The 27,863-nt window shown below is 44.1% G+C and overlaps 1 long non-coding RNA gene across 1 annotated transcript in view; it reads right to left on the reverse strand.

The window, feature by feature from the left end:
• Positions 1-3,370: 3,370 nt before the first annotated feature.
• The window catches only part of LOC142829978 (uncharacterized), a 162,356-nt gene continuing 137,863 nt past the window's right edge, over positions 3,371-27,863 (reverse strand). The window contains exon 5 of the long non-coding RNA XR_012904960.1: positions 3,371-7,479. This is a non-coding gene — a long non-coding RNA (uncharacterized LOC142829978). The remainder of the gene's footprint in view (positions 7,480-27,863) is intronic.

A 27,863-nucleotide genomic window follows, 5' to 3' on the forward strand; every position in this document is an offset into this window, starting at 1 on the left:
TGTCTTTATAAACCCTCCCCGAAGAATGGTTCAGGTTAGTTCTCTTCTACCTGTCCATTGTTCTTTGTCGATCCGCGTGTAGCTGTGTTGTTGTTCATCTTCGTCTGTCAACCCTGAGGAGTGCCATCCACACATGGCCTGGCCAAGGCTGCTCAGGTCCAGCACTAGTTGCACCCTCCTGAGGGTGAGAGAAGTCTCCTCTCTGTAAGGATTTTTGGGGACTGGTGATCCTGGACTCTGGGACTGTACCATCATTTCTACACCTATAGACCTCACCTAACCGAAGGATTGGTAATAAGGAATCTGTAGGTCGTCCACCACGTGGAGAGGTGAGGATCTACTTCGAGGACCTACTCAGGATCCGGAACTGATCGGGTCCCCGAGGGATCTCCCTGCAGTCCTCCCTCAAGGCTTCCAATTAGCCGCGAGGTAGAAAGTCGCAGGCATCCATCTTCGCCTTCAGTGTTTTAAGTACAACCCCTCTTGTATACGGGATCTTTCCTATATCCTTTTCTTCCGGGCAAGGGTGGGACATTTACTGTTTTCTTGTTGATTGATACGTGTTCACACATAAATTTCATCTCAGACCTGATTTGTAACTAGCTGTTCACCGGTGATAGATACGGGTACCAGGTCGGATCTGGCTTCTGTGGGGAGAGGCACATTAGGCTTTAATTAATTGCCCACAGCAATTGTTTACCTCTCCCTTCCGGGTAACAACAAGGATGGGTAATGGCACTGAATAGCAACACTGTTTTACACATGGTGGCTATTTTAGCTGCTCTCTCACTCTGGAGAACAACAAAGGCACACAGAACATAACTGCTCCCACTGGCCTGTTTGCTACAATGGTACCAGTCAAACTCATCCTGAAACTGTCTTACGGTAGAGACAGAAGTAAGCGTCATGGACCAAAGGCCTCAAACTCCTTGTCTACAGGGCTCTTAAGCACAAATAAGCTCCAACCTGCCACCCAGTTACTGGTTAGTGGTTGTCAGAATAGCAGCTACACCCTGATACAGGATTCCAGCCCTGGACTCTGATTGGCAGAAGGATGGAAGTGTTGACTGGTTCACAGCCTCTATATAAAAACTCAACATAGGAACAGCAAGTTGTCCATGCAGTTGGAACCTCCTGAGTTTGCACACCTTCCCCTGCAATACCTGTTCCTGCTACTTGCTATTGTTCTCTTTGGTAATTTAACAACTCCTGGTTTGCAACTTTGCACTCTGGTCTCTCTCAAATTCTGATCTCTTGGCAATCTGATCCTGCCTGCCTCCTGAATCCCAGTCTGCCCTCTGAGTTCCTAACATCTGACCTGGCCTGACTCCTGCTCTAACCACTAGGTCAGACCACCTGTGTCCCAGTCGTGACAGTAAAAGCCATTCATAGAAATCCCCAGGAGAGGATTGCTGAGTATCAACATGAAAATGTAATTGAAATCTCTCATAAGGGACATTCCTACATACATAAACAAACTTCACATGACCCTCCTACAAGTTAATCTTAAAAGGGAATGAAAATCTACCATTGTATGTTTTACCACTACCGCTTCTCAGACAAGTAAAATAATGAAGAGTCGATACCTGTATCTTGTTAACTGTATAGGCAAAGCACCATCTTTACACTGAAACACGGTAAGAGAAAACACACGTATCCACTTACTTGCAGTCCTTTCACCTTCACAGAGCTCATCCATGCTCAACTGGCAGGTCTGGCTAGACATGAACAGATCCTAGTTGTCACCATAGTGGGGTCCCCTGCTAGCTCCCCCTCCCCTCCTCCATATCCCATCTCTCTGTTCACAGCAGGGGTCTCAGGCTCCCGGGAAGTACCCACAGTGGGTTCTGAGGTGCAGGCGGGATCTTCACCAAGTACGGCGTGCAGCTCAATGTAGAAGTGGCAGGTCTGCAGCTCAGCTCCTGATCAACTGCTGGCCTCATGGAACACCTGCCACAATTTCTTCACTCTCACATGGCACTGCTGCTGATCTCTATCATACTCCTTTACCTGCATCCCCTGTGAAATCTTTTCATAAATGTCCACCTTGATACAGTTGGTCCATACTCTGCCTACACAGCCTCTTCTCCCCATGGGCCCTGGAGATCCTACTTCCTGTTTACTCCAGACAGGACCACATGTGGTGCATAGAGCTAGTTGGTTGGGCAGTTGCATACAATGAGGAAGAGCTGCTGGAGAGTTTTGCCAAGCTGGGCAATCTGGGGAAAGCATTTAAAAAGAATGCAGGGTATTTTAAGGTGGGGTGGAGGTTCAGTCTTTGTGATGCCTGGGCAATGCAGTTAACAACTGCAAGCAGAACAGTCAGTGCTTCCCATTGTAGAACAGCTGCTGGAAGACTGTCCGGGTTGACATAGGTCATCCCTGGTCTACACTAGGGAGCTATTTTGAAAAATATTTATTTTCAAATAATAAGCAGAGCACCCATGCTACCAGGCTGTTATTTCAAAATAACAGGTTGGTTATTTCAAAATCTGTACTTCTGCTTTCCTAGGAGAATAATGCTAATTTCTAAATAGTTATTTAGAAAGAACGTTAGTGTGTATGCTCTGCTGCTGCTATTTTGAAATAACTGCTCCCCAGAGTAATTCAAAGTAATTACTCTCCAGTGCTTCCTGGGGCTGTAAGTCAAGGTAGCACATCCACAAAAATGGAGCCTGCCCCAGACTAATTTTGAGGCTTACCTATAGGGTGGACACACTATTTCAATTTTGTTATTTTGTGAGTTATTAAATCGATATTAGTTATTTTGAAATAGATTCCTAGTGTGGACATGCCCTCAGTGTCTACGCTCACACTGCTGACCTCCTAAGTTGACCAGGGTTCAATGCTACTTGGGGAGGTGGTTTTACTGAGTTGCCTGAATGGGGCATTCAGATTGTCTGGAGACAAATTTGAGTTTAGACACCTGTACAAATAGATCTATGCAAGAATGCTGACCTAATTTCGTAGTGTAGACCAGGCCTCAATAAATAAATGACACTTAGGGTATGTCTACACTACTCCGCTAGTTCGAACTAGCGGGGTAATGTATGCATACCGAACGTGCAAATGAAGCCCGGGATTTGAATTTCCCGGGCTTCATTTGCATAAGCGGGGAGCCGCCATTTTTAAATCCCCGCTGGTTCGAACTCCGTGTAGCGCGGCTACACGGGGCTCGAACTAGGTAGTTCGGACTAGGATTCCTAGGTGTACCGGTAGTTCGGAATAGGAATCCTAGTCCGAACTACCTAGTTCGAGCCCCGTGTAGCCCGCTACACAGGGTTCGAACCAGCGGGGATTTAAAAATGGCGGCTCCCCGCTTATGCAAATGAAGCCCGGGAAATTCAAATCCCGGGCTTCATTTGCACGTTCGGTATGCATACATTACCCCGCTAGTTCGAACTAGCGGGGTAGTGTAGACATACCCTTGGAGTTTTGCATGCCCACAGAATGTAACATTGGGCCTTGATGAATATCTGTAAGAGGGGCACCATGGGCTTGATCCTGCTCCCACTAAAAACAATGACAAAAACCTCCTACTGAGAATTAATGCTGACAGGTCTCAAAGAACATACTGCACCATATTCCTTGCAATTAAATCAATCACGCTCTAGATTTTAGACATGCAACCATAAAAGATGGCTATAATCATAAGATTACACATTTGTATATGCTGGAATAATGTTGTAAAAGCAGTTAGTACTTTATGTAATAAGACATGCTTAGAATTAGGCTTCCAAAATATAATAGTTCAGTACAGTATAGTGTCGTATCTGCTGGACGCCTGACAATATGAAGCATATTCAGAATATCAAAGCCCTATAAGGTTTGGTTTTATTTGAAATGTTAATAAGCATTTTAATTTTAATTTTAATTATATTAATATAATTATCTTCTCCCGCTTTCGGTTGTTTAATCAGGAGGAGTTCAAATTAGCATATAGCTTAATTTTCCTTACCACCATGGCTTCAGATAGTATTTGTGAAAATACTGGGCCTGATATCTGGTCTCTTTTACATTGTTTTTACTCCACTGTAACCTCTTTGACCTCAATAGAATTTCTCCTGATCTACCCAGTGTAAATAAGATCAGAATCTGGCTAAGGTGAAGCAATCGTATCAGGACACAAAGTGGTTTTCAGGAACATAGGCACATTTTTGCACTTCCGTGAATAATCCAAGCACAACACAAAACTGAGGATGGTCCATCTGGTTTTAGGCTGCCTCTTTCTCCTTTTCAATCTGTTCTTAGGATCAGGTACATAGTGAGATTTCACTTATATGAAAGCAGGGAAAACCATGCTAGCACAGAAAGGGAAAAGGTCCATCCTTTTAATCAGTGGAGAGCACCAAAGCCAAGAATTCAATTTTCAGACATGCATTTCTGAGTCGTTCTTTGTCTCAATTCACTTGAATGGAAAAGCTTTATGGGATTTTTATTTCATTTTGAAACAAACACATTTTTATTTTATGGTGCTGGAAAATTGTTTATTCTGGGATGCAAGAATCTGTACTGAGATAATGAACTATTCAGTTTTGGTCACTGATGTGAATCCAGTTGAGGTAACTAATGTTGCCCCCATGTATTGGTTGTTTTGTTCTGAATAAAAATGCATAAGTCCAATTTCTAACCGTTCGCTGTAACTAATACTAAAACGTTTGACACCCTTATTGACAGTCTCTGTGTGACAGGGAATGAACAAAGAAAAAATCCCCTCATTCCTATCAGTGGTTCATCCACATCAGAGTTATAACCCTTTGTGTGGGCAACACAGGGCAGCTGGCACTGTCAGGTCCAAATTACACTGGCTCTGTGGGTAGATAAAAGGCTTTAATCTCCAGAGCTGTCAGGCTAACATCTCCTACCAGCACTGCATTTGACTTTAAAAAGAATTAATCTTCCATGTCTGTCACTGAAACTCTTTAGTTTCCTGAACTACACCGGGTCTTAACCTAGCATTTTGTCTCTAATGGAACATTTCTCCTTCCATAAACAAACAAGCTAAAATTGTTTAAAAATACAGTACTTCCATTCGTTAATAATTTTCTTGACTAAAATAATGTGGACAAAAATGCAAGTGTAGTAACACTGTCAAAGGTTAGAGATAACCAGAATTACAACAAAACATTGAGATACATGTGCCTTAACTTTCTTTTGCAAAAGCCATGTTTTCAGCAGTTTTTTATCAAGTGAAGTTTCCTATTTGTTCATTTATAAGATTACTGATTTTAAGATCATCTTACAGCAAACACACACTGTGCTTTGATAATAAACCCAAGTCATTTTGCTTTGGATGCAGGCAAAATAACTCATTTCTTCCACACAAAATAAAAAACATATTTATTATACCTAACGTTGCTTGGAAACTTCCCATATTTGCCCTATCTGGAACTATAAGTACAAAACAAAACAAAACATATTTACAAATGACTCAATGAAATGTTGGATTCTTTTTAAAATCCTACCTATAAGTTTTAATGTAAATATTAACTTCTTTTCATATGGAGAGCTTACTCTTATTTATTTCTAGTAACAATTGTATATTTCATATTTCAAAATAGGAAAAGGTGCACTGTTGCTTGTTAATTGTTAACCAGTAATAGTCAAATATAATAATGCGCTGTCTGAAATGGGGGGGTTTATTAAAACAAGAACTGAGAGAACTATTTGCAGTGAGCAATTTTGTAGCTGAGTTTGCCCCCCAAACTGCCTGTGGTCGGATTTCCATTTCCATGAACTTGTGCATTCAAAATAATTAACACATTTTTTATGCAAACGTGTTTCAGCCTGTAGAATTCTGAATGTGTTCACAGGCGCTAGGATTTCAGCTATTTGATATTCACAATTCGATATTCAAACATGGTATGATCAGATATTTATATATAGGTCATATGGTATGTGCTTGTTCCCTGACAGAATGACCTTGACTCAGAGTAAAATTTCTGATCCAGTTTCTGCTTATTGATTTCAACTGGTTTTCCATAAATATTCTGTAAAATTTGTTTAAAATATGTGGTTTTGGAGAATATTCCTGCCAGCATGCATGCATGAAAGATTATTTGCAGAAAGTGAACACAAAAAGGTATAACAAAGTGCAACTGAAATCAATTCCACATTTGGAACAATATTTTTTTAGTTATTCACCCACTTCTAATTAAAATGTTCACGTGTCTCTCTGGCTGATGAGATGAAATATGAGAAAAGTATGTTATAATTTTTCTAGCCTTATGGCAATTCAAGATTTTGCCAACTTTTTTCTTGGCTAACCCTATGGATAATTGTTTTTCTACTATGTACATTTTATTATCCAAACCACATTATCTACCTACATAATGGTTACAGCAACAGTGCAAGCTTTAGTGTTCCCTTAGATTCTACAGAAATACAGAAAGACTAGAATCTTCATTTCACTCAGGCCACTTAACAGCTATTGCATGGTAACCTTCCTCCCATACAAATCTGGACTAACAATCTAGAATTGAATGTGTGCCTATCCTAACATAAACTCTAAAGAACAGTATGGATCTGTAGCCATCAAATATGTCCATGTCCATGAATGTCTGATTTGGGATTCCAGGGAAATTCTGTGTGCAGACACCCTATGTGAAACAATACTTGCTGGACCTTGCTAGAACATGAATATTCCATCCTGATGGTACCTAAGCAGGTGAGAGAACTTGCTCACTGAGTAGAGAAGATTGGACAAGAGCAACCCTTCGTTAAATCAAGTAGTTCCATTTCCCCTCAGAAAAATCTGTCACCCTCAGAATTCTTTTGACGGCACTCAAGACTCTCATTTAAATGGTGCATTGGTTGTTTATTTGAAGACCACTAATGCACATTTTCATAACACAAATGTTGCAACAAAAGTCATAGCATCATGCAAATGTAGGGCTTGAAGGTATCTTGAGAAGTCACAGCCCCCTGCTCTGAGGCAGGGTCAAATGTACTAGATCACCCCTAACCATATTCGAGCATGAGATATGGCTGAGAGCTTTATCTCATCTGCTTTCTTCTGTTATTAGCCATTACTCTGTAAATTATGTAGTTAAAACAAATCTATGCTTGGAATAAATTTCTGCTTTTCTGGCTACCAATTCATTTTGCTTAAGAAGTAAGGACTGAAGTGTCCTGGAGCTCAGTAGCAACACCTGGGATAAGGGTGGAACACGGTGCTTCAAAGATAATTAAATTTTCTTTGCCTTTATTCAAACATTCACATCCATATCAAAAGATTAATTAAGTGGGAAATGCAGAGAGACATGGGTATCCCAGCTTCCACAGGAGGTAAAAAGGGAAGGATGAAGGCAGGCTGGAAGGATTCCATTCCACGCTGGAGCTACTTGCTGCAGGACAGTATGCTTGTCTGTGTGTGTGACTTCTTTTGCTCTTAAAAGAGATGCTGGTCTTGATTGTGCAGGGCAGGAAATTTGTTGAGGAAGGAAGTAGCAATGGACGGATAAAATTTCGTTTAACATTCTAGAGAGAGAGAGAGGCTTATTGTTTATTATGAATATTCATTATAAATTTGCCTCTACGTTAATGCATCATCAGGAAGAGTCCTAGCTTCCTTCCAATTATCCATTTTTTGGTAAGTGAATGCCAAATGGCTTGGGGAAAGATCTTAAGAGCATGAACTGTTCACGTCAGCTATTTGCAAATGGTTGCGTGCTTGGTCACCAGTGGAACGGTGAGCACCTCTCGCCCACAGAGCTGCACCACCTTAGACAAGGCCCAGAGGAGGAATGCTTTGCTCCAGGCAGGGAAGTAATCTGTTATTTGCCTATTCCCCTTATGCACTGGATCAACTCCAATAGTCAGTAGGTTGCAGGAGGAAGCAAAGTCCAGCCTCTGCCCAGGCCTAGTGACAGACTTCACCAGGCCCTAGGCTCTGTATATGGGGACACTGCTCCAGGCACCATATGCATATGTGTCCCAAGAGACATATCAGAATGGGTTTGCCTAAGCCCCACTCCTCCCCTCCCTGCTAAACTAGGCTAAAAGACTGGGACCCAGATTCAAAAAAACACCTTTAAATGCCTAATTGCCACTACCTCCCAGAATCAGGCCCCATTGGGATTCAGAAATTTTCCCCTGTTCAGCTGCTTTCATGCACTGTAGGCCAGACTAACAACAATGTAGATAGAATCATGAGCTTTCGTGGGTACAACCCATTTCAGAGCTGAAGAAGTGGGTTGCATCCATGAAAGTTCATGATACTATCTACTTTTTTTGTTAGTCTCTATGGTGCTGTAGGACCATTAATTGATTTTTAAGTTTTTTCAATTACAGACTAACACAGCTAACCCCGTGAGACTAGCCAAAGCAAAACTCCTGGCAGGTAAGGAATCACAAAACAAGTTGTAGAAATGTTCCGTTTCCATTTGTTTATTTCAAAAGACCACTAGCTAAGAGGATTCTTCCTACATCAAGAATGGCATGAATGACAAATTGTGGTGTTTTAGATGCTGCTTGTAATTATTAGAATTGGAAGCACTGGCTGTTGGGAGTCTGGAAGCACAGGAAACAGGAAGGAGGGGGGAGGAGATGAGCCAGGGCTGAGTGAGAGCAACAGAGGGGTGCAGCAGCAGCTTTGTAAAGAGGTTTCACCTTTGTTAAATAAAGGCCTGTTGAAGTTTGTTAGTACCTTGCTTGCATGATACAACACAAATGTGCCAGCTTATTTATATTTTAGTGGAACTGACTTTACTTTTTTAAATACATGCATGCACTTCAACAAAAAGAATTACTAGGATTTGGTAACCAGATGGAAAAATGTGGTCAAGTTGAAACTTTCCAGGTCCATTCATGCCTGCAAATTAATTAATTTTGTTTGCCATTTTATGATTATAAGTTATGAAGTGTTCCTGAAAAGCATTAATGATATAAGCAATCCAAGAGATGGGCTATTATGCCAGATTCTATCACTACACACATACTATGTTTTGTCAACAATGAAACACACCATTTGTGATATTTCCAAATGCAGCAACGCCCAATGCCATGTGTCAAAACTGGGATTAGTTCAGACAGGTAAATCTCTTGTTATTTGACAATTGCCAATTTAATTTCTAAGCAAACGGATATATTGTTCCACCGTGCCAATGAAAAATTATTGGAAAGAAGTGCTGACAGATACAGTCATCTTATAAGCATGTAAAAATGTTTAAAGAAAAACTACGGGAAAATATTGCTGCACTCATATTAAGGAAACATCCCTGATTTGTTGCATAGTTGCAATCTTTTATTTATCTAATTAATTGATGTTTACAGGCATTCCTATAGCTCACAAAGCATTCTGGAATTAAATGTCATAACATGCTTGAAAGGTAGCAAAGTATGATCATTTCCATTTTACAGATGGGGAAATGAAGACACACAATGTTTAAGGCCAGCATTTTCAGACATGTATAGCTAACGTTAGTTATCTACATCTAATCTGAGACTCTTAAATGGGTGAGGCTAATAAGAGTTATGGTGCATATATTTAGATGCCCCAATATGGATTTAGGTTACTAATTTTGTGTGCCTAAGATCCAGTATGTTAAAGGCATTAAGGTGTTGAAACACTGAACAGAGCAACATCTAATTTAGAAAAAAGTATGCATGTGAATATAATATATGTCATGTTGCTTTAGTGTATCTTTAAAATATGTGAATTTTTAAGAACTGCCAGGGGACTATTTTCAAACAAGTACATTCAAACATCAGTAATATATGCATTACAATACAAACTATATTTTTATAGTATAGTATTGCTCCTACGCAGACATATTAAACAGCTGTTAGAGGATTAGATGGTGCTAATGATTTAGTGAAGGTGGCATAGAATCTTTTACCTCGAGCTGAAATGTCTACAAAAGTTCATTGGAATTTTTAACAAACTTATTTTAACTGCATTTGAATCCCTTGTGTGTTTATTTTCTGTAAACATTCTCAGTGCTGCCAGTTCTGACACATTTTAATGCCAATACTACAATTTTGTCCTCTGCTCTGAGTAGCCTTGTGGTGTTGTGAATTGTTGTAGCCCTCAGACATTTTTTGGCAAATAAACAAGGCAGGGGGCTCATGAGACAATGCTTTGTAGAATAAGGGAATGTGCAGGAATTTGCACATCTAGGCCAGGTCTACCCTAGATCTGGAAGGTTGGCTTAATGTATGCAACTTCAGCTACATAGACTACATAGCTGGAGTCGGCTTAACTTAAGCTGAGTTTGCTGGTGGTGGCTGGAGCTGCCTTCCGTGTTCTATATACGGGTCTATACTAAACCTGCTAAGTTAAATGCCAGAACATCAGTCTCCGGTACAGCAAGAATAGACATGCCTCTAGAGTCCTAGATCCTCAGCTTTGTGTCATTAAGATTGTGAAGGTCAGAAATATTAACTGTGAGCCAAGTTCACATATTTCAGAAATAACTTTCATTTACCAGTTTCAAACAGCCAAGAGCTTGCACAAGGCCACTATTGCCAAACTGTGAATAGAATGCAGGATTTTAATGTAATAGAACTAATAGATTGGCGCTTTTTCACATGGTCTTTCAGAAAAAAAAAATCATGGTAAATCAGATGTGTATGTAACCTGAACAAACAATATGGCTAAGTGTCATCTACTACACTGCACATATATGTTTAGTGCTGTGGAACTACTTCCAGGCTAAGAGAGATGATTCTTTAGCTCATCTTTCTGTGTCAGTGGCAGACAATAACCGACCTGTGGGCTGGACTCAGTTCACCAGGTTTAGCCCTTGGTGGGCAGCCACCACTGTATTTACCTGTGACTCTGCAGCTACGGGCACATGCAGCTCCCATTGGCTGTGGGTCACCATTACCGGCCAATGGGAGCTGCAGGAAGCGGTGTCCAGTACCATATCACTTCTTGCAGCACAGATCAATAAAGCAGAGGCAGCCCACCGGGGATAACCCTGGTGAAACGCCATCATCTTATTACCCACCACTGTTCTACATCCAGAGGCCCTGGGTTCAGTCTCCATACATGGCTCAAAGAGGGGTGATTACATTTGGCTTTGCTCTCCAGCTATTAGACCACAGTCTATTCCGAGGGCCACTCACAGAAACAAAGAAACCAGATGCCCAGCATTCCCTTGCTGTCTCTCAAATACTTGTGTAACCTACTAACTCTGTATGTGTGTAGTGCTTCCCTAGATGGGAAGGGCCTGAGGTAAACACAATGAAGTTTAATAAGGACTAATGCAAAGTACTCCACTTCCGAAGGAACAATCCATTTCACATATACAGAATGGGAAGTGACTGTCTAGGAAGGAGTACGGCAGAAAGGGATCTAGGGGTTATAGTGGACCACAAGCTAAATATGAATCAACATTGTGGCACTGTTGCAAAGAAAGCAAATAGGATTCTGGGATGCATTAACAGGAGTGCTGTGAGCAAGACACAAGAAATCATTCTTCCACACTACTCTGCACTGATTAGACCACAATTGGAGTATTGTGTCCAGTTCTGGGCGCCACATTTCAAGAAAGATGTGGAGAAATTGGAGAAGATCCAGAAAAGAGCAACAAGAATGATTAAAGATCTAGAAAACATGAGCTATGAGGGAAGACTGGAAGAATTGGGCTTATTTAGTTTGGAAAAGAAAAGACTGAGAGGGGACATGATAGCAGTTTTCAGGTATCTAAAAGGGTGTCACAAGGAGAAGGGAGAAAAATTGTTCTCCTTGGTCTCTAAGGATAGGATAAGAAGTAATGGACTTAAACTGCAGCAAAGGAGATTTAGGCTGAACATTAGGAAAAACTTCCTAACTGACAAGGTGGTTAAACACTGGAATAAATTGCCTATGGAGGTTGTGGAATCTCCATCTCTGGAGATATTTAAGAGCAGGTTAGACAGACACCTGTCAGGGATGGTCTAGACAGTACTGGGTCCTGACATGAGGACAGGGGATTGGACTCGATGACCTCTTAAAGTCCCTTCCAGTTCTAGTGTTCTATGATTGAAAAAGAACACCAAATTTACTATATTTGTAACATCTTATGATTTAATCCAGTCCCATAATTTCAGTGCTCTTGAGTCATGATTTCAGAATGTTGGCAATACCACTTATTATGTTTGTACAATGTTTACAACAATGGTGCCCTGATCTTGGGTGGGTCCTGTAGTGAGAGCCACCCCAGCAGGGAGCAAAAATAATTTCTCTCTCTAAATGGGTGACATCAGAACTGTCACTCAGGCCCTGGGGAATGGGTGTAGTAGTTCCAAAATCAGAAGACAGGCCAGAAAATATGACTTAATCTTTTTTGAAAATGTCATGATTTTTAAGCCAGGCTCATGATTATTGGTGGTGTGACTGATGCCTTTTGAACTTTTGGGTTGGCACTACTGTAGTCATACATCTGAGTTTTATTAGCATACAATTTAAAGGGCAAAATTTAAATTTGAGTATGCAAATATTAACTGAAAGAAAATTTTGAGTGGCAAGACCAAAGACCATTTTTAATTGTCTATTTAACATTCATATTTGCCAATAAAAACACACTGTTGCTGGTTAATTACATGAATTATCCAATCTCTGAACTGAGAGAATACTACATGAATCTGTAACTAGCCAAAATTCTTGAGTTTCAAATAGTCATAATGAACCATTGGCAAACAAGCCAAAGACTAAGAATTATTTCTTAAAGACACTAATGTATAATTTGAACCATGAATACACATGTTCCTATATTTGAGTAAACAATCATGACCTTTCTTCAGCACAGAGAACAGCTATCATCCTTTTGTATTCTTTTCCATATTTCAGGGGTTGAATAGATATTGAGTTAGTACAGAGTAGCTGCAATAATGCTAATATTGGTGAGGGAACTATCATTTGCCAGTGAAAAAGTAAAGACTTAAGTTTAATTCAGTGTAGTCTCCTCTTACAATTTTAGTAAAGGTTTTAGGATATGCTTTTTAAAGCACTGCTCACAGGGGCTAAGTAAATACATGAGAATCTGTGAGATCACTGACAAAAGTAAGTTTTTAGCCCTCATGGCTGCAGGGTAAAAGACCTGAAAACCACGATCTGGGTTTTAAAAAATACAAAAGCCAGAAAGCAATTCTTACAAAAATCTCATAATTCTTAAGACAATGTTATGTTTTTCTGAGCACTTAATCATGATTTTCAAATTCTGGGGACTGGTGGCAATTTCTCCCCAAGCATTATGCCAGCTCATAGCTATATGGATATGGATATACTTGATGAAGAAACATCAATCTCTTCTTCCTTTCAGCTTGACCCAAAGTAGTCTGTAACTAAAGACACCAGCCACTCCCTGACAACAGCTGTTGTCCACTTACAGCCAATTCAAAGATTCACAAGGGTAGCAGTAAGCCATCAGCAAGAATGGAGACAACAGGGATAATTTTCTGCTTCTGTGCCCCCAACATAAAGAGTTCCAGAAGAGTTTGAACACAGACTCCTCAGGAGCTGAATCTAGAGGTTCACATTCTGCTTAGAAATTTGGGAAATGTCACATCTGAGGGTATGTCTATACTGCAGAGTTTTTCCAGAAAAACAGCCGTTTTTCAAAATAAAACTATACTTACATCCACATCACAATTGCATTCTTTTGACAGAAAGTCAAAAGAATGCAGGTGCTTTTCCAACAGCAGTAAACCTCTTTCTATGAGGAAGAAGCCTTTTTCCGAAAAAGGCATGTGAGGATGGGGAAGAGGGGTTGTTTTTGAAAGAAGAGGCCTCCAGGAAAAAGCAAAGGTGTCCTCATGGCCACTCCATCCATAGTAATCACAACTTAAATGTGAGATAGTGTCCACATTGACTGGACACTAGCTTTCGAAAAAGCAGATCGCTTTTTCGATGCACTTTTGCTGTGTAGACGTTCTCTTTCAAAAGAAGTTTTTCTGGAAGATCTCTTCTGGAAAAGCTTCTTCTGAAAGAAGCTTCAATCTAGACATAGCCTGAGTGTTTTTCTTTAGTTGATATATTTTTGCACCAGCAGGGTCAGTCATCTCATCCCAAACCTGTCCCCACAGTCAGCTGGTAATAAGCTGTATAAGCAACATGTTAATGACATTGTCAGATAAAATGAGGACGGTTGTGAACAACTCTGAGAATGGGTAAATAACAGTAGGGTTTTAATGAGGTTAGACACATGGGCAGAAAATAACATAAGACTATGTATTTATGTTGCATTTATGGCCTCCCTAACTATAATATCTCATACTTTGTAAATGTATTTAGCCTCACACTATTCCTGTGAGATAGGAAAGTAGTATTATCCCCATTTTACATATGGTGAGTTACAGCACAAGAAGGCTAAGTGATTTGTCCAAAATCACATTAGAATTCTGTAGCAGAGCAGGAACTTGAAACCAGATCTCCTACATCATAGAAGTCTACTACTGGACCATTCTTCTTGTTCAAGCTAAATAAATTTGGGGGTGGAGAAACCATGTCCAACTCTTATTAACAATGTGGAGGAAGGGGGGGAGGGAGAGAGAGATGTGGAAAAGAGCACTGCTGAAAGAGGTATGGGGTGACAGAAAATAGCAAATGTGACATGACTGCAGCGTCGTATGGTAGCTAGAAAAGCCAATTTGATTGTGGAGCCATCAAGTGACATCAAGGGAAGAGAGGTGGTAATCCTTCTCTGAGCAGTTCTGGTAAGACCACACCTAGAACATTATGGTTACATCTACACTGCCCAGTCTTGCGCAAGAACATATGCAAATGAGGCATGGCGATGAATATCGCCACGCCTCATTTGCATATTTAATGAGCCACCATTTTTGTGCAAGGGGCTTTTGCACAAGAAGGAGCAGTATATACTGCTCCTTCTTGCGCAAAAAACCCCTCTTGCGCAAGAGCCATTCTGCCGCTTATTTTCAGGCAAAACAGCTCTTGCGCAAGAGGGGGTTCTTGGGCAAGAAGGAACAGTGTAGATATGCAAATGAGGCAGAGTGATATTCATCGCCACGCCTCATTTGCATATGTTCTTGCACAAGACTGGGCAGTGTAGACGTAACCGTCGGTTCTTTCAAAACACCTCATTATGGGCACGTCTACACAGTAGGACTAAAGCTGAAATAAACTACACAACTTGAGCTACGTCAATAGCGTAGCTTAAGTTGAAGTATCTTATTTCGTTTGGCTTTTGGCACTGTCTACACAGCAGGAAATTGAAGGAAGAACACTCTTCCTTCGATTTCCCTTACTTCTTGTAAAATGAGAGTTACAGGAGTTGGAGTAAGAAGTCCTCCAGCTTGACGTTATTTTGACATTCTGTCGAAATGCTTGTAATGTAGACATGGACTATGTTATTTCGGAATAACAGACATTATTCCAAAATAACACTGCTGCGTAGATGTACCCTAACTGACTGGGAAGAACTGCTTGCCCCCATGTAGACTAGTTACCATCTAAATTATTCACTAGAGGAGAACGCTTTTTTAAGCCTTCTCTAGTATCTAGTCCTACCTGCTCTTAAATGACAGTGCCAAGCTAGAAGGCATTCAGAGAAGAGCAATAGAACTATTAACGAGTTGGATTTATGAGGAAAGATTAAAAGAGATAAACATGTACTCAACATGGCTAAGAGACAGAAGAAGGGAAACACGCTAATTATCTAAAATGACTGTATTCCCGGCATGAACACCAAAAAGTATGAGAAATTACATAGATTATTTAGTGGAATATAACAGAATACAATTAAGGGTAATGGAATGGAATAGTCTCAAATACTGTACACATTTATATTTAGCTGTGTTTAAAAAGCACACAATGTGTGTTTGACTATGACTCAATGTAAATGTATACATCTAGGAACAAAGAATGTAGGTCATACTTACAGGATCATGGAATCATAGAACACTAGAACTGGAAGGGACCTTGAGAGATCATCAAGTCCAGTTCCCTACCCTCAGGGCAGGACCAAACACCATCTCTAGATCATCCCTGATAGATGTCTATCCAACCTGCTCTTAAATATCTCCAGTGATGGAGATTCCACAACCTCCCAAGGCAATTTATTCCAGTGTTTAACCACCCTGACAATTAGGAAGTTTTTCCTAATGTCCAACCTAAGCCTGTCTTGGTACAATTTAAGTCCACTGCTTCTTGTCCGACCCTCAGAGGCCAAGGAGAACAACTTTTCTCCCTCATTCTAGTGAAATCCCTTTAGATACTTGAAAACTGCTGTCATGTCCCCTCTCAGTCTTCTCTTTTCTAAACAAGCCCAATTCTTTCAGTCTTCCCTCATAGGTCATGTTTTCTAGACCTTTAGTCATTTTTGTTGCTCTTCTCTGGACCTTCTTCAATTTCTCCACATCTTTCTTGAAATGTGGCACCCAGAACTGGACACAATACTCCACCTGAGGCCTAATCAGTGCCGAGTAGAGTGGAAGAATGACTTCTTGTGTCTTGATCACAACACTCCTGTTAAAGGATGAGGTACTCTGTTCTGGAAAGCAGTGCTGCTGAAAACGATTTAGGGCTTGGGTTGGATAATCAGCTGAACAGGAGCTTCCCATTTGCCTGCCAGCCATCTTGTGATGCTGTGTCCAAAAGGGCTAATGTGAACCTTGGATGCATAAATGGGAGGAGGGGGTCTTGAGTAGGAACAGAAACATTATTATACCTCTGAATTTGGAACTGGTGAGACCACTGCTGGAATGGAGAGGCCTGGACTTTGAGCCACCCCAGAAGGGAAACTGAACTTTAGAAGCCCAGCTGGAGAGGTAGCCAAAAAGGCCCTAAGAGGGTGAAGATGGCGTTGCCTCCAGGGAAGGAGCTATGGGGCAGCACACTATCCTGGAGTGGGGACAAACTGAAAGACAGTAGAGGGCACTGAGAGATGCACTGACTTGCATCTCAGAAAGGGTTTGCTTTCACTTTTATCACAGGCTGGGTATGACTTGACTTGAGGTCTGAGTCACCAATGACACACCATGAAGAGAGAGAGAAGGAACATGCACTTAGCTAAGGGGTGCTTATGAGAGGAGATTGCACCCCTTTACAGAGCCCCATTAAAGTCTATAGGAGTCCATCCACACAGAACAACTCGTATGATGGGGGCATAATCTTGTACCAAAAAAGAACAAAGATAAATGAACTATAGATATTTGAACTATGACTAGTTCAATATACCTGAACTAGCATATTTAAGAACAATTGTATAAAGTAAGAGCCCCAGCCCTTACTCATATGAGTAGTTCCAGGAGCCTCAGTGAAAGGAATATTGTATGATAGAGTGAGGATTACTCAATGGATGTACCAGGAGTAAAGTTCCAGCACTTCCATTATTACTTCTTTTTTAAGGTGATGGTGATGGAGCATATTAGAAAGTGCAAGAAATGTTCCATTAATCTTTACCCGTTCTGAATGCTTGTTGTGCAGTTTATTTGATTCTCTTATATCTATTATCAAAGTGACTAATCAGAAGTCAGCCATGAAAAATGTATCTGTTCCTTAATCTTGTTCTCAAAAATATTTACAAAAATAAGGGATGTACGAAACCTTTTACTGGCTCCCAGCAGGTACCATGAATTACAAGATTCTAAGCAGCATTATGACATCACCAGGGAGCATGACTTAGGTCAAGAGTTTGGCAGGAGATGCTGGCAACTGCTAAATCAACAGCAATCAAAACTGGAAAACTAACATGCTTGCTACCATAAAATTTAAAAGAGAGCTTATTGTGCCTCAAACACAGCAGCAGGTTTAATAGAAAAGCAGACATGTTTATAGTCCCAGATTTACAACATAACTTATAAACACCTTATTACTTAGAATCCAGTCTGCTGCCCTAGAAACTCAGAATGTGACTTTGTTGAGAAAAAGAATTTGTTGACATAAATGTCTTGCCTAAGTTTGCCATTGTGGTTAACCAAAATGCATTTACTACTGAGAAAGTAAATAAAAGCAAACAAGATGCCTCTTATACTACAATACAGAAAGGTTCGAATTAACCTTGCTTAATGCTATCACATAAATATGCTTAATATGTATGGAATTTTTTGAAGCAATTTACCATGTTGGATGTAAAGTCTTAAATGAGTCCTACTGAATGGGAATGTGTTTTCAGAATTACTTGTGCTTAAAGACCTCATCAAAAATATTCAGAAAAGCTGCTATCAGTCCCGCAGTTGACCATGCTGCAAACAAAATGGGTAATAGTCTACTTTTATATTAAACATAGATAAATTCATTGTGAACCTTGTTACAACTGAACACTGAAATGGTTACCAACAATTAAAATAATCTCACTAATAGAAAATAATATTATATAAATCTTATTCAACCATATAAAACTGTGCAAAAGTAATATTGAGGGTGATTTAAACCCACAAAAGCAGGAAAATTCAGAGTGAAGGTGGAAAACCCAGCTTGATACTTGATCTTTTGCTGTTTCTAGTTATCACAGGACACTGTTCGCAAGCTCACTCCCCGACAGGAAAACCCCCCAAATAATGAAACACAGTGAGATGTGGATAAATCCAGAGATTGTCCATTCAATGTGAAGCCATAACACTGCATTATTTTATTTCTCTAAATCAGACAGGCATGCTCAATAGTACTGAAAGGCTATTTCTGCTAATTTCAATGACCAATATTTTTACTTTTAAACAACAGTTTCTATTTTTACAATTACAGTTAAATCTATTACAATCCACGTGTTAAACCTGTCTAATTATTTTTAAAAATATATTTTATTAGGTGTATCTACAAAGCATCTCTATCTCGCTGGTCTGACAAAGATTAAAATAGGAGTATATTTTCACAGCATGAATGTATTAGTGCTTGATTTTCTTACCGCACCCCAAATCACGGGTATTATCCATTACAGATAAAGACACGGTCTCTGCTCCGGAGAGCTTATAGTCTAAAGCCCCAAACATGCAATTCACTGTGTCTCAATGTAAAACTGAAATTCTGCACACACTGAAGCATTTGAATAAATGTATAACCTTTGTCCACACCTTAGGGGCCTACTGTGACTTCTGAAACTTACCTCTGCCATTTTTGGTTTTGGGGAAAGAATTTCCACTGAGCTTGTGCCTGTGGTTATTATGGAAAAACTTGTGCAAACAGGTGTCTTGAATTGTACTCTATAGGCAGCAAGATTCCCTCACTTTCATCTACCAGTCGGAATGCCACATTGAAGAGCCTTCCACTAGCTACACAGAGTTTCTATGGCTATGTCTAGAGTACAGGCTTCTGTCAGAAGAAGCTTTTCTGGAAGAGATCTTCTGGAAAAACTTCTTTCAAAAGAGAGCATCCACACCGCCAAAGCGCATCGAAAAAGCGATTGTTTTTTCGAAAGTGAGCATCCACACTGATTGGACGCTATCTCGCATAGAAGGCCACCTGGAACCACTTCAGGCAAGGCTTTAGGTCACCAGTTGCTTCCGGGTGCTGGTGCCGAAGCCTAGCTGAGACACATGCTTAAAAAGGCCCCCCCCCCCCCCCCGCCCCTCGGACAGCCATTCCTTTGCTTCTGCTGCGTGCTTACCTACCTCTTTGAGGAACAGTAAAGCTCTCGCAGAGCCTGCTTTGGTTGCCCAGCTTTCTTGGATGCCACAGCTTTTGTCTTTGTGCCATGGAGCCGGAACTGCCCGTGGGCATGCAATGGCCCCACATGGCCATGCTGAAGTTTTTGCAGCAGTTTGTGCCGGCTGCCTTCCTGGCCCTGCACAAACTCAGCTCCGAGCTCATTCTGGAGACCCTATCCCTGTGTGCGGGAGCAAGACCCGTGCAACTGCACACCACAGTGGAGAGGCATTTCTGGAGGCTGAAAACCAGTTCCGACTGGTGGGACTGGATCGTCATGGAGCGGTGGGACAACCAGCAGTGGCTCCTAAACTTCCACATGCAAAGCCACCTTTTTGGACCTGTGTGCCAGGCTCGCCCCTGCCCTCCAACAACGTGACACACACCTGCGACCTGCCATCCCCCTGGAGAAGTGGGTCGCAAATGCCCTCTGGCAGCTCGCCACCCCTGATCATTACCAGTCGGTGGGCAACCAGTTCAGTGTGGGAAGTCCACTGTCGGGGCCCTCCTCATGGAGGTAAGGCACTCTTGGGCTGCAGTCCCTGCAGGGGGAGGGAGGAGTCCTGGAAAAGGGGGACCCTTGGGAAATGGGGGTTTAAAGGGGTGGGGAGGTTAGGAGGGAAGCCCCTTCCCTGGGGGGTTGAGCAGTCTCACCCTCACACAGCCCTACTGCTGGGGGAATGGCCTCATAGGGGGTGGCCTCATAGGGAGTGGCTCATGGGGTGTTTGGGCGGTAGGGGGTGGGCAACTCCCTCAGGCTCAGGCACTCCCTTTCTTTCTTCATTTTATGTGTTTTTTGGTCTCCTCCTGCAGGTGGTGAGGGCCATCAAATTCATCCTGCTGTGTAGGGTCATCTGCCTGGGAGACATGGACCTGAGCAAGGTCGGATTTGCTGCCCTGGAGTTCCTGAACTGCAGTGGATCCATAGATGGGAACCATATCCCAATCCGCGCACCTCAACATCGAGTGGCCCAGTATAATCAACCACAGGGGTATTTTTCTATGGTACTGCAGGCCCTGATAGACCACCGTGGACAGTTCACAGACATTTCTGTCAGGTGGTCGGGCAGGGCACACGATGATCTTTTGTAACGCGAGCCTCTATAGCAAGCTGGAGGTGGGCACATTCTTCCTCTGCCATGACTTGGCAGTTGGGGGCGTAGAGATGCCATTGTGCATCGTCAGGGATGCGACCTACCCCCTGATGCTGTGGCTGATGAAACTGTACACCAGCCACTTAGACTCCAGCAGGAAACAATTTAACTCCTACCTCAGCCAGGTGAGGATTCAGTGGAGTGCACCTTCAACCGCCTCAAGGCACGTTTCAGGTACTTCCTGACCTGCCTCGACATGGGGAAGCACAACATCCCTGAGGTGGTGTCGGCATGTTGCGTCCTCCACAACATTGTGGAAAGGAAGGGGGAGGCCTTTCTCCAGGGGTGGTGGGAAGAGGCCAGCTGTGAGGGGAGACCTTTTCAGCAGCTGCAGACAGCTGCCATCCGCCAGGCTCATCAGGCCGAGGTGCGCGTCTGGGAGGCACTGAGGGAGAGTTTCTCTCAAGGACCCCAGTAACTCTCCCCAGCGCCTGCCCCCAGTGGCCTCTGGCTTGCTTCAATATCCCTTTTCCACCACAACCCCTCCCTTCACCCCTTCCCTGACCTCAGAATAAACATACCTGTTTGGATTTCAACACAATTAACTTTTTATTTGTCTTTCAAAAAAAAAAAAAAAACTGGGAAGGGGGGCTCATAACCTGGAGGGGGGCTCAGGGCTGGGAGTAGCATGGAGGGGCAGCTGGACATGCCACCTCAAACCTGGGGTTAGGTGAGTCCTGGGACCACAGGGGGTGGGCAGGAGGGGCAGCTGGAATGGGGTCAGGAATGGCAGGGGGTAGGGGTTGGGGGCATGGGCATCACTTGGGGACGGAGCAGAGGCATCACTTAGGGGGCAGAGGGAGAGGGAATGGGCATAGCAGGGGGACAGGAGGGTGGTAGGCAGGAGCAGCGAGAGCAGCCGGGTGTGCCATCATTTCCCACATGATGGCATACATATTATCGCCCTGCCGCACGAGTTGGTCCCACATGCGTGTCCACCAGTCTGCGTCCTTCCAGACCTTCTGTGTCAGGGTCTGCTGCATGTTGTGCAGGACACCCACATGCTGCCTTATCAGCTCTTCCTGGATCCTGAAACACTTTTGGGTCCCCTGGAGTCATGTGGGTCTCTCAGGTAGCATGGCTTACCTCTCAGTCTTGGCTGGTCTGGCTAGGGAAAAATACAAAGAGGAAAAGGCAATCAGTCATCCATCCAGACACTGTCCCTGAGGCCGTGCCCTCCTCTGTGAGCAGCGACCAACAGTCCTTGTGCCAGAGGAGGGGGATGTTCTGGGATCAAGGCCATGTGTGGCCCCTTCCTCACAGGGGCCCCGAGGTGCCCAGGGCACCATGCTGGCCGCTGTCTCCCTGCCCCTTATGGACAAGCAGGCAAGGGAAATGTCCAGCCACAGTGGGATCCCATGTGGGGCCGAGGAGCTGGGAAGAGCCTGGCCCTCCCTGGGGCCCGCACACACACCTGCGTCTCACAGCACTGTCCGCGGGACTGAGTGGTGCCATGCATGTGCAGGCATGCCCATGCACTGTGTGCAGCACTCCTCAGTGTGTCTGGGGTCATGTCTGTGCCCTTGTGGCTAGCCTGCTTCCAGCTGTGACAGGTGGTGGGAGTGCATTCCTCCCCCCTCGGGGCCAGACGTGTGTGTGGCCTCCCCTGAGCCTGGGAGCAGGAGCCTGGGCGGGCTCAGAGGCTGCCTGCTGAGTCCGCGTGGCGCACAGTAACGCTGCATGTGGTTCCATGTGCACGGACTGCAGGACGATGTCCAGTCCGAGCAACACTCACACTCCAACCCCTCTGCGCCTGCCTCCCCCGCTCTCTGTGTGTAACCAACTGAGAGCACTCACCTGAAGATCCCTCCCTGGCATCAGACGATGCCTGGGACATGTCCAGGCTCACAGCAACCTGTTCCAGGGACAGGGTCGCAGTGGCCATGTCATCCTCCTCCTCCTGTTCCCCTGCTGTCTGTCATCCTACTCCTCCTCTGAGACCTCCGGCCAGGTGACAATGGGTGTCTCCAGCCTAGAGTCCACAATGAGAGGTGGGGAAAGGGCTTTCCCACCCCCCACCCCCAGGATCTGGTGCAGCTCTGCGTAATAGGGGGAGGTGTGGGGTCCTGACCCGGAGTGCGAGCTGTGCTCTCTGGCCTGGCCATATCCCTGATGGATCTCTTTCACCTTACTCCGGACCTGTTCTAAGGTTCAGGGTGGGTGTCCCCACTCCACCGGGGACTCGGCCGTCCGGCCGTAAATGTCTGCATTGCAGTGTTCAGAGCGGAGATCCTGTAGAGTCTCCTGCTCCCCCCACTGCTTGAGGAGGGACAGGATCTCCACTCCAGACTGCAAGGGTGCCTGCCGCTTGGTACCCCTCGGTGGGTCCTGAGAGCCCTAGTCATGCTCCCTGCAAGGTCCAGGAGGACGGTCAGGGGGCTTGTGGCTGTGCCATGGGTGAGCAGGCCTGTGGCAGGGAGAGCCACGCAATCAGGGTGTTGCTCCAGGGCCAGCTTCCTGCCACAAGGCTTGTCCAGGGTGTCTGCAGCTTTAAGAGGGGCCAGGAGACAGCAACTACAGAGTTGTGATTAGTTTGGACGGAGTGGCCACCAGGGCACCTGTGTTATTTCCTGAAGGCCTCTGCTTTCAGCAAAAAACCCTCTTCCCTGTCCACATACGCCTTTTTCTGATAGAGCTCTTTTGGAAAAGGCGTTCTTCTTTGTAGAACCCCTCTGTTCTTTTGATTTTTTTCCCAAAAGAACACAATTGCAGTGTGGACGTGACTGACTTTTTTTTAGAAAAACAGCCATTTTTCAAAAAAAACCCTCTGCAGTGTAGACATACACTATGTGAAGCAAAGCATCCACCCTTATCTTGAGGTTTGTAAGGGACAGGAGGAGTGCTGACCAGCACCCGGTGACTAAGGGGCTAAACTCAGGTATCTAGCAAAGGTGTTGGACAGAGGGCCAGGAGAACCAATCCAGATAGAGGGTTGGAATTTGAATTGGATATAGGTTCCCTGCCCGCTTTCATTGTGTGGGAGAGAGAAACCAGGAGTTGAGAAAGAGAGAATGATTTAAACCCAGGCAGGACTACTATGTCTCCAAGGAATTTGGGGCTTGGGAGTGGACTGAACATAGAGACAATTGGAAACAAGGAAAAGTGAATCTAGTTGCATTCAGAGTAATTTTTCTTTATTTGTGGTTTGCTTTGAACTACTCTATGTGAATCTATGCCTCCCCTCCCCATTTACTAGCTTTCATTGTGCCCAGAGACTTTTCTCTGTGTTTTGATTTGTTTTCCTTAGTTGCTCTTTCACATCTAGCAACCAAGTATGCTATCATCAAGTTTATCTTTCATTTGTAATAAAAATCACTTTTTGTAAGGTGATGATTTGATTCTTGTGTCCTGGAAGGTCTGTCTGTGTGTATCTGCATGCCTCTGACTGAGAGGTCAGCTACCAGAGACTGTAACTTGTTTTTTGCTTTTCTTTTTTCAAGCTCTTTTGAGTCAAAAGAGCTTGGGGTACTTCTGGGAGTGATTTCAAGTATTCACCCCTGGGTTTTAGGGATGAAAATGCACTTGAAGGTGGCAGCAAATCCCCAAAATCTGTGTATTATGATTCTGGGAGGAAGTTTTTTTGTAACCAGTGCCTGTAGAGGCAAGGTTTTTAAACTCTCTTGTAAGCCCTCACCTTCTGCACTCTGAATACTAGAGTGAGGAATAACCCTGACAAGGTGGGTTACAGACAGACAGACAGACAGACAGACAGACAGACAGAGAGAGAGAGAGAGAGAGAGAGAGAGAGAGGGGCAGATTTTCTAGTAACTAAGCCACAGCCTACTGAGTTCTAAAAAAAAAGAAGCCACCCCAGTGTCAGGTTTTTTAATTGTACCCAGTCTTGGATAACAATTCTGGTTCATCTAAAATGCTGTTGTCAAAACATTTTCTTCACCCACTATTCTTAGCACACTACAATCCTCTTCAAGTCTCTACGAATGAACTACCTCTGATCTTCTCACCAAGTTCAGCTTGCTCATCCTTCTCTTGTAATGAATCCATGTAGCAGATACAATTACCCAATAAACAATACACTTGAGATCAGAGCCACGAACCTTCCCTTTCAGTTTCAAGATCTCTCTTACACTTAAGCTAGAGCTGAAATCATTAGCTGGTAGCCTTTTAGCAGGTCAGCCACATATGGCAACATCACCTCCATGGCCTCGCTCAGTTCTCCCTGACACTAATCTTTGCTGGCATACCTGTTTATAACCTGCTTCCCGACTTACCTCTATTTTCTACAACACTCATCTTTGCACTTTCTAGTCGATTGCCCCTACAGTTCAAAGTGCAGGCAACATCCCTTTTGAGAGGGTGGTTGGCCCCTTAAAGGCAGGACTGCCTAATGGTCAGTCCACCCTGGCATGGCTCTTTAAGGCTTGAAAGATTTGAATACAGATGTGGGGCTCCCCTCTCACCTGAGAACGAGCTGGGGAAAGAGGACCAGCATAAATGCTGCCTCCTCCCGCAGAGTAGGCAGATGCCTGCAGACACTGAAGAGAGGAAAAGGGCACCTGAATTAGCCATAAGCAGATACCAGGAGAAGAAGGATGGCAAACACTCTGAGCCTGAGGATGAAGTCGGGCCAGCGGGGGATAATAAATGGTTAATTATCTAGCTTCATGAGGAGGTTGGTGCATGTGCTCCATGGAGAAGACACAGAAACTGAGAGGTAAATTGGAACTTAGCTCCAGTAGGAGACCTGGGGACCCCTAGACATGAGACAATAGCTGTATGGACTACTCCAGTTCCATGAGGAGGGCTCAGATTCCTGCCATAATGAAAGACAGGGAGAGGTATGTATTTAGAAAGTGGGCTTCAGAGAAATGCAAAAGCCAAAAATGACTTTTGTTTATTTGGAACTTTTTCTTATGGCCCTCTTGGACCTGTTTGTAATCATAGAATCATAGAATCATAGAATAATAGGACTGGAAGGGACCTCGAGAGGTCATCGAGTCCAGCCCCCCGCCCGCAAGGCAGGACCAAGCTCCGTCTACACCATCCCTGACAGATGTCTATCTAACCTGTTCTTAAATATCTCCAGAGAGGGAGATTCCACCACCTCCCTTGGCAATTTATTCCAATATTTGACCACCCTGACAGTTAGGAATTTTTTCCTAATGTCCAATCTAAACCTCCCCTGCCTAATAAACAAGCCTTGAGGAGGCTAATATTAAGACAAGTGCAAAGTGCCCAAAGTAAAGGTACTGGCCTCCTAAACAGGTAAACTGGGGCACACAATGTGTCGGTGCCCGCACTAACTTAGCAAAAGACATTACTGGGCAGGCACACCCTATGACAATCCCCCTTTTCAAGACCACGTTTTTCCAGGGACGTTACTGCTGTATATAGTGTCTAGTATAATGGGGCCCTGCTCCCACAACACAAAACAAATACATTATACATTTCTCAGGGCAGAGGTTTGCTTCCCAAAATCCATCTTTATTATTCATAGATTTTTAAGGCTAAAAGGGATCATTATAATCAATAGACGCCAAGGCCAGAAGTGATCATCTAGTCCAGCGATGGGCAACCAATGCTAGTGAATGAGCCACATGAGGGACCCTCCTTCATTTCAGTGGGCCACAAAATTGATATTGGTCGTGTTCACGAACCATGACCACAATAATACGATTAAATACATTAATATATGGCCTGCCAGATATTTCAAAACAAGTAGAAATACTTTAATCATTCATATTGTGACGGGGGGACTCACCCCCGCACTCTCGGCCCCCGGAGCCGAAGCCCCGCATCCCAGCGGGACGAGCAGCTGGCACCGGGAGTCCGGCGCGGCGGCAGAGGGGCCGGGGGAAACCGGCGCGCCCAACGCGCATGAGCAGGGCGGCTGAGGCAATAGCCAGCCGGTGCGAGGACCCCGGGGCGGCGGGCCGGCCTGCGGAGGGCGGACCAGACGCCAAGCGGGGAATTCAAAAGGGGGCCGGGAGGAGCAGAGAGGGGGGAGGACTGGAGAGAGCAGGAGAGGTCCCACTCTCAGCCTCCTCCACAGGGCCCGTGGGAGACTCGGCAGGAGCCGGCACGGCGCACGGAGCCTGGATCCCAACAGCCAAAGCGGGCGGCCGGACCAGGGAGCAGCGGGACGGGCCGGCAGCAGACGCCGGACAGACGGTCGGAGGCCAGGAGGCTGGTGATCCCAGGGACGGCAGGAGCCGCGTGCTTGGAGAGTCGACCAAGAGGAGAGGACCGTGGGAGCGGTGAGATAGAGGCCGGGAGCAGGGACAGCCCAGGACCCAGCGCAGCTCGGGCTTGTGAACTGGGGGCACCCCAGGACCCCTGAGCAATGAACCCGGTTACACATATATTAATAGAACTGTCATCAATTTCAAATAGGAAACATTTGTGCTCGTTTTACATACTCATACTCGGTGCAACTCCATAAGCTTTCTTAGATTAGGGGAAAGGGATGCGCAGGTGCACATCAGCACTGAGGTTTTCATCCATTAAATCCCTTCCCAGCCTCTTCCCTGCCTCCTTTCCCAAGCACTTCACGGCAGTCAAGCTTGAGAAGGTGGTCAAGGAGCGGGAACAGGATTCATGGCACTCTAGAAGTGCTGTTAAGAGGGGGAAGAGTAGGTAAATGCAGGGCCCAAGTATATCAGAGGCATGGGGGAAGGAGGTAGAAAGAGGGTGTGCAGGCTGCATATGAAACCCTGATGGGTCACCGATTGCCCACTACTGATCTAGTCTGACTTCTCATGTAATGTAACAAAGAGCATAGAATTTCCGCAAAGCAATACAAGTTGAACCTTTCTAATCAGGACCTTTGGGACATGACTGGACTGGACTCTATGACTTCTTGAGTCCCTTCCAGTCCTAGTATTCAATGATTCTATTATTCTATGACAGGTGCCAAACCAGAGAATTTGCCGGACCACAGGAGTTCAATACTGTCTAACAGCATTAGCAACATTCCACTGCCTACTGGGTTCTTAGAAGACGTTTAGGGGTAAATTAGAGCTAAAGAACAGCACAGAACACAGAGCCAGGATTGGTGGCTATAAACGAACTTTATGGGACCACAGGAAACTTGGCCAAATCCATGATAAGTGGACATTCAGCTAACTAAAATCATGCTGGACCACGGATGTTACTGTACCAGACTGTGCCAGACTTGAGAGGTTTAACCTGTACCATAAGCAGATCTACTAGAAAAACATCCACTT

The sequence above is a fragment of the Pelodiscus sinensis genome, chromosome 6 (genome assembly GCF_049634645.1).
Source record: "Pelodiscus sinensis isolate JC-2024 chromosome 6, ASM4963464v1, whole genome shotgun sequence".
NCBI lineage: Eukaryota > Metazoa > Chordata > Testudines > Trionychidae > Pelodiscus > Pelodiscus sinensis.